Here is a 7,221-nt window from a genome sequence, read left to right as displayed (position 1 = left end):
TTTTTTTAATTCAGTGGCATCTACACCATGCGTGTGTCCCCTGAACAAAAACTCTCAACCTCAGGGTGATGGAACAATAAGTATATTTTATCCTTTTTTCATACTTTTCTGTATTTGCTAAATTCTTACCAACAAGATTCTTTTACTTATATATTAAAAAATTAATTTTCCTTTTCCATTTTTTTTTTTTAAGAAAAACTCCTAAGAAATCAACTGTGAAACATTTAGGACCTAGACCTTTTTTTTTTTTTTTTTTTGCTGAGGAAGATTCGCCCTGAGCTAACATCTGTGCCAATCTTCCTCTATTTTGTATGTGGGTTGCCACCACAACATGGGTGATGAGTGGTGTAGGTCTGCGCCCAGGATCCAAACCCATGAACCAGGGCCACCAAAGTGGAGCACACTGAACTTAATCACTACACCACAGGGCAGGCCCCAAAGATATTTTCAAAGAATTCCAAGTATTTGATCACTCACAGGGAGAAAATGAGCAAAGGCTCCAGGGTGACTTTATGGTGTAGAACACAGTACTATGTTTAGCCTCTTGGCACCCCTTAAATATCACAGTTATTACTAATCTGGATTTGATAGGCATGCCATTACCATGATTATGTCATAGACTTAGAGCACTTTAATGTATCAGATCCTGATAACTAGTGTGGTATCATGTAGTATTGCTCACCAACATCCCAGGACCCCCCCCCACCACGGAAGAACGAAACAGCCCCATCCAACGGAACTCTGGTGTGGCCATGTGACTTGTTTCCACAAATGAAGGTGAGAAAAGATGATGTTTCAGGGGGATGCTTTACAATGCAGTTGTTGTTTTTCCCCATCTCCCCATCTGCTCTGTCCCCAAGTGACTACAATGAGCCAACTTACAGTGACCTGTAGCAAGAGCAAGAAATAAGCTTCCTTTTAAGTCACTGGGTCTGTTTTGTTACTGCACCATTACACAGCCTGTCCTCACTAATGCAGTGGGAACCCAGGAAAAGACACCATGAAGGATCTTTGGAAAGAAAAGGGAGATTGCACATACTGGATTGCAAAATGTATTTTAACTATTTGACCTACTGTTCTAGTCTCCTGCTATTTTTACACACTGTAATTATTCTTGATATTTTACTAACTTAGCAAAAGGTTCTAGTGCTTTTTGAGCCTGATTAACAAGCAAGCTAAGGGAAAATCTTGACTGGATCAGAAGCTTTAACATTCCTAGCATGCTCACACGATGCACTAAATTACACTGCCATCATCATAATCAAGCACAAACAAGGCCACATCTCTGTAATACATTATCCAACCCGTGATTCCCTCCACCCCCCAGTCTCAGAAGTAGAAGAGAATGTAATGGGAACCACACAGCAGCTCTTAGTAATTTTCCCCCAGATGTGTTTTTACTCCACTTCTAAGGATGAGTTTAGAATGACGATTTCTGCCTCATGGAAGCTAACTTAAACCATTTCATTTGATTCAGGCTCAGCTTGTGAAGTGTGCCTATCAGAGGAGGAAATGCCTTTGTGTTGCATCAGGGGTACGCAAATATAAAGAAATAGTTCCTCAAATGACAGTAAAGGAAGAACGTTTTCAATATAAATTGATGGTAACCATCTTCAGTGACCCTGTGCATGAAAGGAATGCAGGAAAGAGTGAAATTACACTTAAAAAGTAGCTTGAGAGCATCATCATGGAGAGCCAAATAGCTTCTCCTGAGCTCAAGTACCTTACAATGGAGCAAAGCATGCACACACACAAGCTGACAAGCCGTCTCAAATGGAGCACTGTGCACACGCCCAGCCACACACACACAGAGACATATATGGAGAAACATACACACACAGAGGCATGCAAGCTATCTACATTGGAGCGGTGCACACACACACCACCTACAATGGAGCCAGGCACACACACACCAACAAGAAGTACCACAATGAAATCTCTATTTTGTTATGTCTTTTCAAAAAATGCCTTTCTTCCCAACCACACCACTAAGAGTTGGCGCTTGGTCTTCTATGTTGATGGAAAAACTCCTGAGGTCGGTCAGCAAAGGTCTGCTGTCATAAAATTCTCTACAAACTTGAGTCTTGACTTAAACAGGTAAACCACAATGCTTTATCAAAATAAAATTTCCCTGTGGTCCAGCGCAACTTCACCTAGCATAGTAATGCCATTCAGTGCCAACATTGCCTGACACGTTCATCTTTGGCAAGTTAAATGGTGTAAATTCTGCCTGAAGTACAAGATTGGGCAAAATGCAGTAATATCAGAAACAGCAAGTCCATGTGAATTTTTTTAACTGTGTCACATGTAGGAAGTTCAGTGGGGGAAAAAAAATCTGCCTTTTAAGAGTGATGGTGGCAAAAAGGACTCCCACTGGCCAGTCTGGGGACAATCTGAGCATCCAAAAGAATAACGATGCTGGGGCCGGCCAGGTGGCGCAGCAGTTAAGTTCTCGGTTCTGCTTCAGCGGCGCGGGGTTCGCGGGTTCAGATCCCGGGTGCGGACATGGCACCACTTGGCAAGCCATGCTGTGGTAGGTGTCCCACATGTAAAGTAGAGGAAGATGGGCACGGATGTTAGCTCAGGGCCAGCCTTCCTCGGCAAAAAGAGGAGGATTGGCAGCAGATGTTAGCTCAGGGCTAATCTTCCTCAAAAAAACAAAAAGAAGAACAATGCTAATTGATTATAACACATGTAACAACAACAACAAAAATGAGCCATGAGGCTATAATGATGCTGAAAAGTTGGGGATGCAGAAGTAAAGCTCTTCTTCATAGAAGTTCAGCTAAGAATTTGTGGAATACCTCAGATTTACATATTGTTATATGTCAATTACATTTCAGTAAAGCTGGGGAAAAAATGAAAAAAGGAACTTGTAGAAGAAATGATTGAATTAGCAATTCACCATTCTGGAACCACCAATGTAATGCATCAAATAGGAAAAGACAGGGAATGGGTATGAGCAGATATTCACGGTCCCAAACTATGGTCCTCAGTTGACTCATTCCTTACACAGGAAAGAAGGCACCTGCATACCCGGGAAAAAGAAGACTGCGCCACCAACTCACCAAGCTCGGCAAAAGCAATAAAGGACAACTGGACCATTTGATCCTCCTGGGAGAACGCAATGAAAAGGATGCAACATCACCTCTGCAGTGTTTTGCCCAAATGTCCAACTTGAATCAAATCAAAAGGCAATAATCAGACAAATACAGACCATGGGACATTACAGAACACAATCGGCCTGGACTCTTCAAAAAAGTCAGTAACACTAAAAAAAAAACACTAAAGGCAGACAGGCTGTTGTAGATTAAAGGAATTTACAAAGTCAAAGCCAAATGCAGTGCACGATTCTTAACTGGATCTCAGATTTTTTTTTAAGGCCCTGAAAGGATGCTGATGCCGGAAGCCCCTGGCAGCTACTGAATGGACACAGGTGTCAATGGCCAGACAGGTGTGGCACCCACCTGTTGATCTGGAGACATCCAGCATCGGAGGGGCCTAGAGCAGGTGTGGAGGCAGCCCGCCTTCGTGGTGACACTTGGGCAAGGCTGAGACACAAGCTGTCCAGATGAGCCCTGTAAATGACAGGCAGGCAACACACCCACCTGCCCTGTGGCTGAAACACAGCCCGCAGGGCTAGGACCCTAATGACGATCATTTTAATGGGAAAGTCCTTGTCTTGGGCCCCCTGGGCTGCTGTGACGAAGTACCATAGACTGGGTGGCTTATAAACAACAGACATTTATTTCTCACTGTTCTCGAGGCTGGAAGCCCAAGGCAGAGGTGCATGCAGAGTCAATGCCTGGTGAAGACGGCTGGCTTCCTGGTTCATAAAAGGCCGCCTTCTCACTGCGTCCTCATGGGAGGGGCGAGGGAGCTCTCTGGGGTCCCTTTTCCGAGGTCACTAATCCCATTCATGAAGACTCCGCCCTCATGACCTCATCACCTCCCAAAGACCCCACCCCCAACACCATCACCTTGGGAGTTAGATTTTAACATATGAATTTTGGGGAGACACAAACATTCAATCTACAGCATCCTTGGAATAACAGAACACAGTTGCATCTATAGAATCCTGCCATCATTCTGCTAGTGGCAGCCTTATTAAATAAAAGATCCCACCAACAATTTCTAAAAGGTAACAAATAGTTTAGAAATTATTAGACTGATAATTTGGAAATTATCAGATGGATAATTTGTGTCTCCATTTATATCACTTAGAAATGCATATATGGTTTAGTTAGAGAATAAAATGGAGTCAATTTTTTAAATTGTCATATATATTAATTTATATCACAATTTTGTATGTTTTATATTACTATAGATTTTGTATTTTAGTACTATTCAAAAGGTAATTTTGATGGTGAAATAAAATAATATATGTAAAGTCCTGCATTAAGTACCCATTGCACAGTAGTATACACTAAATTTTAGTTACTTTTCTTCCAGTAGAATATCTAGACTTTGCACAAATTAATGAAAAGCAAGACATGGGCTAGACGCCCCCAAATACGCACTCATGTGAACAAGCCATTCATTGCAATCCCTGAAGGTTGTAAACGTTCACATTTCAAAGCACACCCATCACTCGCCCAAACCCAACCCCACAGGAGGTCCCAGCTACTTAAGCAAAATAACGTTTACATGGCAGGGCCAAAAGGAAAATAACACGGAGAACAGAAATTCAACTTAAACATTGCCACTCAGGCACAATTCACAGACTGCAAAACGGAAGCGGCATAAATTGTTTCCAGTTTCCCTCAACACTGACAAGAAGAGCAGGAAATAGGTAATAAATCAAACTTTAATTTAGAAATTTCCTGGGCTTACACTTTCGTTTATGATCTTTTTATTCCTGAAGTACTTCTAAACGTCCCTCATCAGGAGAAAACCATACGAGCCCCTCATTTACCAACAAGTCGTGGCTGACGGGTCTAATCCCCCAGCCCACCTCCCAAAATACATCTGCACCTGTCGTCGGTATTTTTTCTTAATGTCATCCTGAACAGCTTTTACATTTCAGGGCATCTTCCAATCACGTGGAAATCAATTCTTCTAAATTACATCATGCCATGCTCTCAGAAGATAAAACGTTTTAATTGGGTGAGAAAAGGGATTTACTACTTCAGCAGCTCTTTGTAAAAATTCCTTTCGCTTTACCAGCATCGAAGCCCCCATTACTGTTATTTCATCTCTTTAACATCTGTTAGATGATGTTGCTACTTTTCAAACAGATCGTGGGTGAAGTGAGCCCTCACATTTCTACAGCATTCAGAATGAAATGTGTATGCCGGTTTGTCTTTGCTCCACAGGAGAGATGACAGCTGACCTATCCCTCCCCGTACGCATGTCCAGGAGGCTGTGACACAAGCACAGACCCACACACTAGAGGCCATATTCATGCTTTTCCTTCTCCTTTATTAAAAAAATCGATATCCCATCAATACTTTCCTATTTAGTATTTGAACCATCTTGAAAAAGGTAAATTGTCCCCTTACAAATATTTCTCACTCTGTCCAAATCAATGAGGCTAAGAGACATGGAAATATTCCATTCAAAAGTTATAAATAAAAACCCTACGTCCCCCAAGCAGGGATCAGCAAACCACACCGGTGGGCCAAATAAGGGGCTGCCTGTTTTTATAAATAAAGTTTTATTGGCACTCAGCCACACTCATTTGTTTACAGACTGTCCCTGGCTACAAGGACCAAGTTGAGAACTTTCAACAGAGATCCTATCTACCACAAAGCCTAAAATGGTTGATATCTGGCCCTTTACAGAAAAAATTGGCAGTCCCTGCTCTAAAAGTGTTGTCGTCTAACAGAAATAGAATGCAGGCAGCATATGTAAGTCTAACTTACGTAGCAGCCATATTAAAAAAATAAAAAGAAACAAGTGAAGCTAATTTTAATAATATATTTTAGCCCAATATATGCAAAACAGTATTATTTCAGCACATGGACAATATTAAGAAGTTATTATGAAAGAATTTCCCTAGGTTGTTTTTTTCTTCATACAAAGTCTTGGAAGTCTTTCTGGGAAGTCACATAACAATTCAGACTAAACATAGTTGAGGAGCTCAGTAGCCGCTTGTGACCAGTGGCCGCCACATTGGTCCCTGGAGGTCTAAAGGGCATGCTAAGTGAGAGGAGAAAAAGAGTGAAATTTTCAATGAACGCTCTAGCTTCATACAAATAAAATGTAAGATAACAGACTTTCTGCTCATTCTAAGCATATCCCAAGCAAGATGTGGAACATATTTACACTGAAACATCACTGATTGTGTGTCTGAAATTCTAATGTCAGTGGGTGCCGGGACTTCTCAGCCCCTGAATTTTCCTGCTCTGTCCAGATTCCAGCGGGAGGCAGCAGAGAGGGGCTCTGTCCTAGCTCCTCCGCCAGCTTGGGTGCCTCACGCCGCCATTCCGTGCATTTTGAAAATTGCTGGTGCTGCGCACACTCACTGGCTCGGAGATCAATTACTGCTGAATCCATCCAGCCCAAGGCTGCCAGGTGTCCCGCAGAAGGCCAGGCTGTGCCCCTCCATACAAGGCAGCAACGCCATCACCAACGAAGGAGTCCCCAACTCAAAATGCAGATGCAATCTTCCTCTTAAGAAGGTTTTGCTTTAAAAAAAAAAAAAAAGTGTGTTCTGTATGACTCCACTCACATAGAAGATAAACAAACACATGGACAAAGAGAACAGATTAGTGGTTACCACGGGGAAGGGGGGTGGGGTGGGCACAAAGGGCAAAGGGGCGCACCTATAAGATGACTGACAAATCATAATGCACAACTGAAATTTCACAAGGTTGTAAACTATCACAACCTCAAAAAAAAAAGTGTGTTGTCCCACCAAGACACTAGGAATGCCTTAGGGAGAAAATGCAGAGTCCACACAATCAAGAGTCACAATACGAATGGACTACAAATAACTTTTCTTAATCTTGCAGGAAAAAAAAAATGACTGTCTCCTTTCTGCTTCCAGGAAAGTAGGCCAGCCCTTCTGGAAGCCCTGAGGTGCAGAGCTAGGGAACACATAGTGAGATGAGCAAAGAGGAATTTTAGAACGTGAGAGCTGTCTCCACATAGAAATCCAAGTTGTAAAAACTAAGCCTTGTGTGTTCTCTGTCCTATAGTCAAAAATTTGGTGGCACAATTCAATAACCTCCATCACAGAGCCTTCCCAAGGTGCTCCCTTCTTAAGGCCGTTCTAAC

Source organism: Equus quagga, chromosome 10 (genome assembly GCF_021613505.1).
Source record: "Equus quagga isolate Etosha38 chromosome 10, UCLA_HA_Equagga_1.0, whole genome shotgun sequence".
NCBI lineage: Eukaryota > Metazoa > Chordata > Mammalia > Perissodactyla > Equidae > Equus > Equus quagga.
The sequence above is the reverse complement of the archived record's forward strand: the minus strand, read 5'-3'. Positions refer to the sequence as shown.